Source organism: Schistocerca piceifrons, chromosome 1, assembly GCF_021461385.2.
Source record: "Schistocerca piceifrons isolate TAMUIC-IGC-003096 chromosome 1, iqSchPice1.1, whole genome shotgun sequence".
In the NCBI taxonomy this organism is placed as follows: Eukaryota; Metazoa; Arthropoda; class Insecta; order Orthoptera; family Acrididae; genus Schistocerca; species Schistocerca piceifrons.
In genome coordinates, this window is record NC_060138.1 from 1,210,361,475 (window position 1) to 1,210,375,831 (window position 14,357).

The following is a 14,357-nucleotide window of genomic DNA, read 5'->3' on the forward strand; positions in this document are numbered from 1 at the left end:
TCAGTCCCATAGCAATATGCACAATGACTTGAAAGGAAAACTTTTTTTATTACCCTTGATGTACAAGAATTAAGATACAACTTTCAAAAACGTTTTTCATTGCAGAAAAAAGGGCCTAACAGGAAGTACATCATACTTTGGGTTTTAAGCTATACAACTGTCATACATACGCACTTCAATTATAACTCTGTGTGAATTTGCTAAAGCAATTTTTGTTACTGTAAAAACAAAGGAACACTTTATACGTCATGCATCTCACAAATTTAAATTAGTTGCAGCCTGAGAGTCAGCACTTTGATCTGTTTTTCCGCTTTCAGGCATATGCTTTGGACAAATTTTTCTTGCAGTTGTGTGGTATTGGTGCCACTTCCTTGTTTTAGCATTTTGCAGCTTCTATTTCAACAGCCTATCCACTTGAAATTGCTTGCAACTGGGGGATAAATTTTTGTGTGTAGACAGTGTTCTGCCACAGCTGCTTTGAATTGGTCATAGTTGAGAATATCTTTCTGCTGGAGACTGCTGCTGATACATTAATGGCGGTTCTGTGTCGTAGCCAGGAAGCATCAGACAGATACCAAAGAAGTGAAAAATTGTTCTTATTGTTGATTTCTTTCGATTCTTATCACATATTTACTTATTACTGTATCTACCATACTGGATCTACTACATCAATGCCTCTCATATGTTAGTGTTCTATTCACATAATATGGACGGGCGGTCTATTTCCACATATTTCTTCTGTTTTTGCACCACCGCGTATATTTATCTGTAGACTCGATACCAAAATTATTTGAAATCAGATATGGGCTTATCCGTCTTTTATATAACCACTTAATTATGTCAATTTTTTCATCCCACCAAACCACCTGATTGTGGTTGATTCTTCCAGTGCTCTTCATAGTAGAATTTGTTTATAACAATATCAATTTTGGTATTCAACTGTACATAACAGTACCTGTTGCAGAAATATTTTTCAGTAATTCACCAAATCATGAGATCAATGTAAGATACCTGTTAATAAGGACACATGACCCTGCAGGAACAGTGTCATGCAGTTCCCTCTAATGTGTATACTTCAGGGAACAGAATTAACCGTGCTTTCAAAAGACGTTGCTGTCCCCTGATACTCAAAGTTGAAGGGTACACCATTCGATAATGCTACTACAAAAACCTTTATTCCAACAGGATTTGATTTGTCTCTAAAATACCATCACACAGCAACATGCCCATGAAGGGATCACTTGTTCATCAATGCCAATGTTGGTAGGTCACAATCAACTACTTTCAGGTTGACCTGAAGGAGGAGGAATCTGTTTCCGGTAATGTTGGCTGATAGCTTGGGAATTCTTGTTCCTCTAGTCCAAAACATTTCCAAACGAGGATAACAGATTAGTGTTGTGGAAATGCAACATTCAAAGAATATTTTCACTTAATCTAAATTGGTATCAAACGATTTTCTGAAAAGTTCTACTACCTTAGATTAATAAACTCAGCTACTTTCACAAGAAGTCCTGAAAGTATACTAACAGCTTCATAAGATTATAATTAGACACTGGCTGTGACGCAACAATTTGTGTTAGTGAATATCTGCTTGAGAAAAAAGAAAAAAAACATTGTCTTTTTACGATCTGTTATATCAATAACGTAGCTAATTATTAAATATGTGTCATTAGAGTAGTCTAAAGTTACATAACCATGTGCCTGTAAGAATCCTGTTCATTTCTTTTCCATACTGGTTTAAATTTCGCTGCGCATGACTACGAGGTTCCTCACAGGAAGTTGCCTACGAAAGTTACCAGTTTCCTGAATCTGTCCGACTTTTATTTCAGAAGTCGTTTTCGTTATCTTCGAACTCAAAATCATAGTTCTGTGCCCAACTGATTTATTAATCTCGAAACTTCGTCGTCTGTTAGTCCTGCCAGTGAACGAAAAACACAAATCTCTGTTGAGAATGTTGCTTTCTTTGGCGTGTTAAAGAAGCGAAGTACCAAATCCAATATTTGACCGTTTTGACGTATGTATTCCAATTATCCAACACAACTGGCTGGCATGACTAGCCAACTTATAAAAACGTAGTAAATGGAAACCGCTTTCAAACCTGAAGAATAATATTTTAATTACCTCTGTATCTCCATGCAGATAAGCACCAGCCCTTACACTTCATTTTACAACGACCTGTGGTAACGCTCGCAACAATTACCGCTCGCGTTCTGCAGGAAGCACCGCTTGTGACATTGTTGGTTCCAGAGACAAACATGAACTCCGAGCTGTACGAAAAATTTCGATGATATGATACCCGGCAACCGAAGGCGCTAAACACATCTTGTTACGTACTAATACAACCCATGAAGATAATCTGGAATGTTTTATTACTGAGATGAAAACGACCGCTGGTCCAGGAATTGCAGTAACAACGTACCTCTCTTGAAGAAACACTCGAATTCTGGAAAGAAGGGAACCCAAGAGACATTTTTTGGTCATCTTCAGAAGAGCTATAGAGTAGAAACATGCAATAACGAAGACAATGAATTGGGAATGCTTCTGGTCCAATTGTATTTGCAGAAAAATTGTCTTAGACCTACACGCTGATCTATTGTTTTGAAAGTTTTCCAATCTCAGTTTTACGTCTCTCCAAATTATTGTGGAACTGGCTGGGCCCGCTACAACGTTCATTGTGTATGAGAAACGCAACACAAATGTTCACCATGTAGTTTCTACATATCTTTATTTGCACAAAGCATTTTCAGAGCGTCATAATTCCATTCTCAACGCAAAATTCATTTATTTCATTTAATGATGGCGGCACAAGTAGTGCACTAACTCCATGTCAGACTACTCATCAACTGGTAATGTAAAAACAATAACCATATGTTGATCAAAGCGCACACACACAAGAATAAAAAAAGTAAATACTGATGACCAGTGCCAGGGCTTTTTAAATGTCGAGCACACAGAAATGACAGAGACGTGGAAGTATTATGTTGACCGTCATCACCAAGCCAAGTGGTTCTTCTCAGCTTAAATGATGAGTGTGTACTAAAGGCTTGTCAAGCATCACTGCCAATCACCAAAAACTGAGAAGAAATCCCAAGGAAAGCTGCAAATTCATCTGACCTCGTTTCTCTTGTGGCCGCCGATGATTTGTAAGAGAACACACTTCATGACAATTTGCGTATGAAAGAGCCAATGAGTTCCAACCTATTGTAGAAAGCTTACCAGCCCAAAGAGTGTCGTTCATAGTGATTAGGCACCTTGTCATACAATGTACGCGTAAAACTGTTCGAAACTGTACTAAAGACTCTTTCCAAAAATTAAGGAGCAATCAGTTCAGGAGCCCACACGAAAAGAAAAATGCATCAAATGTATTCGCAATTGCGAACAAGGACAAACATCAGCTGTAGAATGGAATGACGACTCGAACCCGGATTTGTCGCTTACCGCGAGCGGCCGCCTTACCACTTGGCTATCCGTGCACGACTCACGGCCAGACCCAAACTTCCAACTGTCGTCAACCATTTGTCTACGACCTGTACTCTTATGTTACGTATATTCCCGTATAGGTCAGACGTGCATGCGTGTCCAAAGGAACTTTCCACCGCAATCAGAATAACAAATACACTGCAATATCGTATTTCTCTGCCGGTACCGCGCAAGCGACTTTCAAGTACAACGTCTCACCTGTACAGGAATATGCATAATTGATTTACGAGTACAACACGTAGACGCGTGGTTGACGACAAATGGAAGTTTGGGTCTGGCCGTGATCGTCCGCGGATAGCCAAATGGTAAGGCTGCGTTCACACTGCCGGCCGGGCCGAGCCGAGCCGAGCCTGGCCGGGCCGCCGCCCGCTTCGATATCAAACACATGGTTTTGAACTGCGGTGTTCACACTGGCGGCCGGGCCGCGCCGACACGGCGTGAGCCTCCCGGAGCCGAGCCGGCGACAACCCGAGTGTTTAATATTGCCGGCGCGAGCCGACCGCAGGCGCGAGCCTGTGGAGCAGCACTACAGCTTCTGCACTACACGCATCACACGTCTCCCTTCTGTGTGACTGCACACGTCTTTTATTTTAAGATGTTACCTCACATTTCACAATCAGTGAGGAAAAATTACGTTTATTATAATGATACATGCGGAATTACTTTTATTTCATTTATTTAATCTACCGTATTTACATGCATTTACAACAATAGTTTGCCAGCGATCGCGGCATTGCCGCCACTGAATAGTTCGCATTTACTTGTAAACGGAGACAGATATGAGGGTCACTGAGGGACGGAAATGTGTCCCTACCAGATGATAATGCATTGTAAAGTCATGCTGTGGCAGTTCCTTATCAGTGGAAATAGAACCACTGAGTCAAAGGGCATTATCTCAAAACTCTTCGCCTATCAATCTGTCTGTCTTACAAGGTAATGAAAAGAATTCTGTGAGGTCATCAGTGGCTCCACATGATGAACCATCACCACTGCCAAGCGCTGCATCATGAAGAAAAAAGAAGAAAAAAGTTACAACATTCTGAAGGAGTATTTCTGCGATTCTTCGTTGAAGGCACAGCAAGACATTACCCAAAATGACGAAGCTAATTACTTCCTAATGATTCTCAGGAGTCCCATAAACTCTCTTCCCCTCAGAGGTAAGGGTAAGCGTTTGTGAAATTTAAAATACAAAAGCATGACTACAATTAACTGGAGGTAGTGAATGCTGTACAAAGTTCTACTGCGAGCCAAAAAGTGTGTACTAACGAATCTTACCTTATCGTTATGCACAATTTTTCTTCTGCTGTTATACTTCTGCGAAAATTTGTGTTCTGTTTAGAAATTTTGTCTTGAATGTTCTGCAGCACATACTGAAATGTATTATGATTCGTTCTGTAATTTGAATAAAATTTTTTAAGGATAGTTTTTAAGTTCTTCATATAAAGAAAAAAACTCTCCTAAATGTCTGTCGCTATTCATGGGATGAATCCATAACTTCCTAGTTCTTCTGTACTTCAAAACTCGACGAGTTACTGCAGAGTCAAAACAATACCAATAAAAGAGTGAAGACGTTCTACACGACAGCACAGACCAGCTAAAGGCGAGCAACTGTTGACTGCAGCTGCGTTTTCTACTGACTTGCTTGTCAGCTGTCGAAGGGTGGAAATCGTTTTAAATTTATTTATTTGGCCTCCCGCCAGCCATTTAGCAAAAGAGTGGGGATTACCTTGATAGTGCAGCGCAGCCCGCCAAGGAAGGAAAAAAAAAAAATGAACAATGAAACGCACATCTGTGCCGATCTACAGCAGTTTCATTAACTCCCCATTATTTTTTCTGTCAAAGTAGACAACGAGACTACAGAATTGCGCTTCAGTTATCTTTTAGTTCGAAATACGAAATGTACATCATACTAATTGTAGGATGTTGATGACAAATAATTGTTTGTCTTTTGTGATGCAACGTGTGGCCAATTATAAAAGCATAGCAGATGATTGTCCAGTAGCCGAGGGAAAAATTCTTATACATTTGGATTTATCTAGAGAATGAGACCATTAAAATAATAAGAGGGACCGGCACTAGGTCTGCCCTGATCACTAGTAATTAGTTTTTTTCTGTCCTACATTATATGACTACGCTAAACCAAGCTGTAACCGCGCGAACTCCGTGGCTTGCGGACGCGGCACTGACGCCACTGAACAGCTCGCATTACTTGAGACCAGAGACAGATATCAGTATCATTATCATTTCAAAAACTTTTTGGTACTTTTAGCTGCATTTCAATCCCAACAATGCATGGTCTAAAACTGATCTAACAGTAAGCTACCCGCTACATAACTTTTTCACTACAATATTTGTAAATCAAGTGCACAACGTTGACAAATAGCATCATTTCACAATGACTGTTAAGAAATATGGAAAGATAAATGATTCAATACGAAGCTAAGGTGTTGCACTACCACGTGTACAAAAATCAGATTCTTTAGCCGCATACTTTCTTCAAAATCGGTTGGGAAGCGTTACGAAACTAAGAAATCACGCGAAACGAAAAGTAGACTTTTTCTTTTTTCACGACGTAAGTAACGCTTTTAAGGAACATAAAAGTTCACAAAACGATGTGGCGAAGTCTTATATACCGCTAAGAATTTTTAAAACATGAAAATCGGAGAAGTGGATTTTCCCCCATTTCGCCGTCCCGGCTCGGCGCGGCGCTCAATGTGAATAAGGCGACGGCTCGAGCTAAGCGCGAAATCCGAGTTCGAGTCCCGGCTCGGCACAAATTTCCATTGTCATTCCATTCCACAACTGATGGTTGTCTTTATTCGCAACTGCGAAAAAAATTTAATGTATTTCTTAACGGCTGTAGTCGCCGCAGGCTCGTTCATTTGGACATGCTTGCATGTAACAACACATGCATGCATGCTCTAAGGAACTTTGCGTCGTAATCAGAATAACAGAGGCACTACAATATCGAAAAGAAAATGGTTGTGATAACGTACTAGAACAATCAGAATAACAGAGGCATTACAATATCGAAAAGAAAATAGTTGTGATAACGTACTAGAAATCTTCGTGAAAAAACAATCCTGGGCAAATAGAGTGTGTCGTCATTCATACATGGATAAGTGAGCCTTAAGGTCGCTGTAGCGAGACTGAATACTGTTAACCCCCAAATCCTCCAAAAATAAACGCAAATTATATTTATGTAAAAAGCGGACAAAAAGTCGTTCGACGTCTTTCATATTAACTACGTAAGAACCGATCAAAAGAGGTTTACATTCAAAGAAATAGTGTTGATTGCAATTGGTGGTTTTGTAGCAAATAAATTAATAAGACGCGATATTGATAGTTTTATACCAAGTAAATTAATAAGAGATGGAAAAATTCCGCCACAGCCAATCCTAATCCCTGTTGAGAGTAACACCTCGTTAAAAAACACAGGTTCACGTGGGCCGGGTAGTAATATCTTGCGATTGTAAAGTGATGCTAAACAGAGCAGAACCTTTAGAAAGACTGGCGCGAAAAAAAGCATTCTACTAACAACAGTCCTAAGGAGCCAGAACACTGTGGTGATATTCGTCGACTTTATAAAGGTATACGACTCAACAACATGCAGTAAACTGGAAGAGTTTGGAATTGACAAAAAACAGAGGGGTCATTAAACGAACACTGACAGATACGACCTGGAAAGTCACGTTCTTCATAGAAATTTCTAATCCGTTTGAAATTACGACAGTGGTCAGAAAAGCAGATGCATTATCCCTAATCCTCTTCCACATCGCACTGGAGAAAAAAACGCAAACCTGGAAGATGCTCTGAGTTTGGAAGGAATAAGAGAGAAAGACAGTACCTGGAAATCAAGTGGTTAGCTTTTGCCGAAGTCCTTGCTCTCTTAGCCAACAACGGAGCAGAAGCTTGAGAGAGAAATTGCAGAAAAAAATGGGTCCCCAAATCTCCTACGAAAAGATATACATCGAGTGCAGGCAGTGAGAAATGCATGGAAGTACATCATTGGATAATTAAGAGGGCAGAGAAGTTTAAATGGATCCAACCCAATGGACTGGATAAATAGGCAAATGGTGGGAGAGCTGGAAAACTAGATCCGGCCTACAAGCTAACACAGAACAAATACAACAAACGGGCGTTATCCTACAAGGCCAAAATTAGACACACTAACTCGGTAGATGGATTATACGCTTCGGAGTGTCTTTTTTGCGAATAAAAGACGGGAAGACCTTCACGAACTCGAAAAGATAGGAGGATTCTGAGGAAAAATACTCTGACCACAAAAGACTGCCGGCCGGCGTGGCCGTGCGGTTATAGGCGCTACAGTCTGGAACCGCGTGACCGCTACGGTCGCAGGTTCGAATCCTGCCTCGGGCATGGATGTGTGTGATGACCTTAGGTTAGTTAGGTTTAAGTAGTTCTACGTTCTAGGGGACTGATAACCACAGTAGTAAAGACCCATAGTGCTCAGAGCCATTTGAACCATTTGAACAAAAGACTACTGATGGGACTTGCAAGAAGAAGAACAACAACAAAAACAACGAAGAACTCTCCCAGTACACTGAAAAGATTATGGACGCTGTGAGGAAGTGGAGGTTGATATTCTACAGACAGCGACTTAGTCAACGGATGCAGACTGACCAAAGTATCTTCAACTACGTCGTGAGGTTAAAGGCCACATCTAAATCGGTAAATGAAATAAGAGAGATGAGCGGAAGTTGGACTTAACCACGGATGGTCCACTATCGAAGAACGTTCAGAAGCTGAGTTAACAGTTCAAAAATTGTTTCAAGAGAAACTACCAAACAGGACGCCCAAAAGGATCATTTCCGAGGAGAAGAGAGAGACAGAAAAGAAAGAATGAAGAGGTTCTGGGAGAAGAAGAAAAGAAAAGCCAAGAAGTCTTAAAGTTCTTTGCGATTCATAGTTGGCAAAATTCAGAAATCAAAAAAATTAGATTAAATAAAAGACGAGTCCCCTAAGGTAGGCTAAAATGGCAAAGATGACACCGTTGCAGAACCTACAAAACATTCATGACAGACTTAAAAGAACACAAAATCTCTAAAACACCGAGCGAGGTAGCGCCGTGGATAACACAGTGGACTCGCATTCTGGAGGACGACGGTTCAAACCCGCGTTCGGCCATTCAGATTCAGGTTTTCCGTGATTTCCCTAAATCGCTTAAGGAAAATGCTGGATGGGCTTTCAGACGCTCGAAACTTGGCGCGAACTTCAACGCAAGATGCAAGAAACAGTTTCCACAACAGGAGTGTGTCGAAATCTAGCAGAAAATCCAAGGAAATTCTAGTCATATGTACAGTACACCAGTGGCACGACTTCAGTGAGACCTTCTCTGTATGATGGTACCAGTAATGATTTGTATATATGCAAAATTCATTGTTGGCCAAAGTTCCTACTTCACTTTAAACTGTGTATCTCCCTGCGAGTGGTTGGGTGACTCAGTTGAAAAGTCATATAAAAGCAAGGGCTTGCCTAGTAGAGCACTCTAGCGTCCAAACTAACCTACAGTATGGAATTCCTTTCTCTTTAAGATCGTAATAAATCACAGAAAATTCATGCTAATTAAAGATAAGTAAAGAAAACCGGATCCCGAAGAAAGAGGTGGTGTATTAACTCAGAAAGGACACGTACAGTAAAAAATCACTCTCTCTAAAAGCGAAAATAGACTGTGTTAATCAGTTATAAAACTGTCAGTCTTCTATGCAGCAGATTGTATACCACACGTAAAATCAGAGGAACACAAAACTGAGAAAAATGGACAATCCTTGGAAAAATTTGTGGCTCACCACAGACGAAAACGGTAACAACAAATTAAACAACACAAAGTAATACAAAAAAATTTACAAATTCTCAGACACAATCTGGTAAAGGGGTGCCAGCTTCTTTCGATATGTGCAAAGAACCAGAGACAATATATCAACCAAAAGAATCTTTCAATGTTTTAATAACAACAATCGAAGGCTTTCAGACACTCAAAACGACTTAGAAGGAAACAAAAATAATTTAGAACCAAAATTTTAAAAGATCAAAGGTTTTGTGAAAAGGAGACGGAATGTGGAAGAATCTTCACCTACAAACAATACTAACCGTAAAGTGAGAGAATATAAAAGTACTAGGAAGGTAGGAAGAAGAACCTCATTTGAAACAATTCGTGTGAGTAATTTTTACCAAGTGGCCCATTGTTTGATGATGTTTGGTGAGCTGGTGCGCTGCAGGCGGCACTCCCCATCGAGTGTCATGCCGATCGTTGAGAGTCGATTTTCGGTGCTTGCTTGTCTTCTTCGCATCTTTAGCGGATGGCTATTTAACCGGCACGCGCAGCTGTGTGAGTGACGACATTCCGCTGCTCGACCCGCTGCGACTCACATCGTCTCCGCGCACGCAACGCCATGGCTGCGAAACAGATTGTCGCCGCATTGGAAGTCCTCATCAACGCGATGGGTTTCACTGGCGGCCGCCAACGGCAGCCAAGGCGCAAGCGAACGCAGCGGAACGGAACGATGCTCCAGTGCTACAACTGTCAGCAGCTGGGGCACACCGCGCGCGGGTGTAAGAACGCCGTCGCGCGCTTGAAGTGCGCGGCGGCTCACGACACCCGCAGCTGCACGAAGCCCCTCGTGGGGTGGCCTGCAGCTGCGCGAACTGCGGCGGGCCACACGCCGCCAACTCGCGTAGCTGCGGTTACGTCCGCGAGTCACGCCGTCTACCCGCCGCACCACGACCTGCGGCGACGTCATGCGCCTCGACGGCTGCCCCGCCCCCCCCCCCCCCCCCCCCGCTCCGGCGATGGGTGCGAGCCGCGCCGCCTTGAGGCCACCACCGATGAAGCTATGGCCGGCTTCCAAGCCGCCTTCGCGGCCGAAAGGGCCGCACTGAAGGACGAGCTCGCAGCAGTGCATCGCCAGCTCCAGCAGCTGCGCGACGAGCTGCGGGCTATCAAGAAGAAGCCGCCAGTTCCCACCGCCACCCCCGCCGTGAGTCGTCCGATGGGGGTCGACGCGGCCACGCAAACCACCGCTCCCCCTCCTGCAGCAATGCAGGAGGTGGCGCCCATGGAAACAGAGGAAGTGCCGCCCGGGCTGCCCCCCCCTCCATGGTGGCAGCCACAAGCAAGAGTGCTACCGCGCCTCCTGACTCCTCGCAAGTCGAGCAACCAAACAAGAAGAGGAAGGTGCGGCTACCATTTCCGAGAGTGGACGATGTGGAGGAAATCCTCAAGTACACTGCCGCGTCACTGAAGAGCGGGTCGTACCCCCACTCACACCTCCCATACCCCTACACCCCACCCGGCCAGCCTAAGCCTCCCCTCCCCCATCAACCGCTCGACCTACGGACATATAGATGGCGTACTATACTAGCGGAAGCAACCACGGACAAAGAGTTAGCCATTATTAACTCTTACCCAATATTCACACCCTCCCAATGGGACAACCTGGTCGACGTCATTGAATCGTGGGTGTGGGAAGAGGCCCGGTCGGGTAGGAGAGAGAAGAAGATTCCCGATGACATATTTGTCAGGAAAAAAATGAAATCAATGGGCCAAGTTCAGAAATGAACACACACTAGGTAACCACCAGGCGTAGCGGAGACTCCTACTACAACCACCGGCCAGTCACTTAGACCGTTCGTTTTCCCTTTCTCTCACTGTCCCTTTCACTATCCTTTAACCTTTCTTTTATCTATATGGAAAAAAAATTGCACAAAGAGTCAAGCAGCACGATAAAGCCATGTAATTTCCCTAGCCAAACCGTCATGCCAGAAGGTGAAGCGCCTTGTTGCGCAAGTACTTCGCCACCAGTCGAGGCTATCTTCCTCATTCAATTGTGCAGGTGCGCGTGTGAGAGAGACAGTGACGTGTGGCGCTGTGGATGTATGCAGTGTGGCGTTGGCCGAGTCGGTACGACGGAGGAGCGTGGCCAGCTGCTGCAGCGTGTTTAGCCGATAGAATGCAGATCCGCTGCCGACAGTGATTGGGATTTTCTTGAGATTTGAAGAACAGATTTCTGTTACATGCTACTCAAGGTGAATAAATTGGAGTCGTCGAATTGTTCTTTGGTGGGTTCTGTTCATGTTAATTGAACACCCAAGTGCACTGAAAACTATCTTGATTGTTTCGGTTACTTGTCACTGAATTTGGTCTGGTCGTCTGATATGTTGACGTCATTTAACAGAGTGCCAGCTACGCACAAAAAAATAGACATGAAGCAGTGCTTAATGCGTAGCTAGAAGTCATACCAAGTAGTGCGTAAGTCTGTGCCTGGCGTTCGAGAGCGGGCCGAAATAGTTTTCCCTATTTCCTTTTTCTATGTTATTATTGTATTTGTTAGTCCTAGAGACTTGGCTACCAAATTTTAAGAGCGGTTACTGGGCATGTGGTAATGTACATTAGTTCTGCTTGGGTTCATTTTGTGCCGTACATAATTAAAAGTTTATTTATAACCAGTTGGGCAGATAAGTTTTGTGTATCTGATGCGCCAGAATTTTGTCTGTCGCTGATGTTTTTATGTTTCAGATAATTGGCAGTGGTCGACGCGAGCAAACTCCGATCGGGGTATCACGGAGGAATAGGGAAATTTAAGGACCTGGATCGGTGTCTATTGTTACATTGTTAGTGTCGGCAATTCCATCTTTCCGGTGGAGCGTTGTGGTTTTCCGGAAGCTTAATTGTAGCTCATAAGTTTAGTTCTACTTCGCCTTCTGGTCCGTGAATCTCTTGTATCTGTTAGAAACTTTTGGTCTGCTCGCGTTGTAACGCCGGAAATGCATATCCTCCTATTTCCATCTATTGCACTGCAAATTTTTTTCCTTATTTTGATACCTGAAGATATAACATTTCTGTGTCTTTGTATATTGTAAATGTTTTACTATTTGTATATATATGCATTTATGTCGATGTATAATTGGTTTGTTTTGTGAATATTATTTGTATTTAATACGCTGGGTCTGCCCTAGGGAAAACTATACTATCGAACGAATACATCGATAGGTCGTGTAGAGAACGAAAGTGTTTAGGATCTTTGGTAGTGTGAACTCTGTCGCGTGGAGCGCGGGCAGAGAGATTCGCCTGGTGACCGTGTCGAAAAGAAGGCGCGCCAGCATCCAGCTTCTGCAACAGCGACGGCCGACAATGAGTGACTGTCGCCGCCTCCTCGATCGACGGCTTCAAACCTTCAATCAACCAACAAGGAAGACTAAAAGCACGTAAAGTTTCAGAACTGTATGGCAGACCTCAGCTTTTCAAATTGTTCCATTTGCCTCGCAAAATTACAGCAACTTAGCATGAACCTTTGTTGCTCATTGTCCCAATTGCATTGCCAAGCAGGGTCCCTTCCTTTTCCGAAATGAACCAGAGTGTCGTTGAAATTCAAACGCCAGCATTAAAGTAATATAATTCGATTTCACTGCTTTAATTTCAAAGTTCAGTTAAAGTATTCACAGCTGGCTAAAATATTTAGATTACATCAGCACAAATAAAGAGTGCACGTTTGTTGGCATATTTTAGCTTACCTGTGACTGCAGCTCAGCTTGGTACGTACTAAATTTTACTATTATTAATTGTTCAGAATCATTTAATTCAAGTTCAAAGTTAAATCTCTTATTTCTAAATTGCGTCGATTCAAGTAGCTTTTGAAATGATTGTTGAGGTAGCCCAAGACTAACCGTATTTTACTGAATTTCGATATGCTTGAGAAACAAAGCTCACTATTAATTTCAGTCACTAAATTAACTTTCAATTTTCCGGTTTAATTAATTCTTTTGCTAAATTAAGTCAGAGTGTAGCGAAATTTATTACTTCTGACAAACTTTCAGTTTTCACACTACACGTGTCAACCTTCAGTTGCCACGCTTCTAGTGCTAGTGATATGTGTAATAACCTTTCTTTTTCAGTTACTATAGTAATTGTCCATAGGACTGGCGACCGTAATTTCCCCCAAATCTCAAATATCTAATTACCGCTAGTTAATTGTTAACGTAACGGCCGCACATTTACTTTCTTTATTAACTTTACCCCTTTTCAAAATTAATTTCCACCAGTTTCATTTGCATTTTTCCTTCCATTTAGATGTAACCCTTTCCTCCCTCTTTACTGAAAATTAACTTCAGTGACGATTGCTTTTCCCAATTTCCATTAGGTACACGCGGTTTAATTTTTCACTGTCATTATGGTCGTTAAGTGAGGGGGAGGTTACAGCGTCCCTCACTAATTTTCAACATAAAATAGAAACGGCCCCATTTTAAGACTATTTAATATTCTATTATTATATTCTGAGGATGAAATGTGTGTGAACCTCGCACCTGTAAGTAATACTAAAAAGAAGCCTAGTTAAGTGTATCAATCAGATAATACTTTTAATCTGTTAGAATTGCTTAAGATCAGTCCATGGAAGATGTCTTAGTTCTTGGAAGAAATTTTAGAATTTGATATGAGTTATGTGAAAGCAAGTTTCTATGTAAGTCATGAAGCTTGTTTCAATGGTTTGTGTAATTCAATTATGTCAGTTAAGTTTGATTAATGGTGGCTTAATGAACGTTGTTTTAATTAGTGAAAATTGGTTAAGTAAATTTTGAAAGATCTGTGTCTATAGGACTTAAATGGATTAATGTTTAAATCTGAGTCCTGCTGGTGGTGATGTAGGGCAGGTGCCTTTTATTGTAATCACTGTTACTGTTAATTTCATTAAGAGCCTGTGTTTGTAATAAAGAAGTGTATGCCAACTACAAATGGGTTATGTGTTTAATTTCGATGTGTCGAAAGGAATAACACACCGTTTGGTTTGTGGGCACTCAACTGCGCAGTCATCAGTAGTGTCCATAAAAAGTTGGAAATTTTACATAGTCCAATTTTTACACAG

The 14,357-nt window shown here is 42.1% G+C and overlaps 1 protein-coding gene across 1 annotated transcript in view; it reads right to left on the reverse strand.

The window, feature by feature from the left end:
* Window positions 1–14,357, reverse strand: part of LOC124779432 (transformation/transcription domain-associated protein) — a 453,680-nt gene that overhangs the window by 388,045 nt on the left and 51,278 nt on the right. The window lies entirely within an intron of this gene.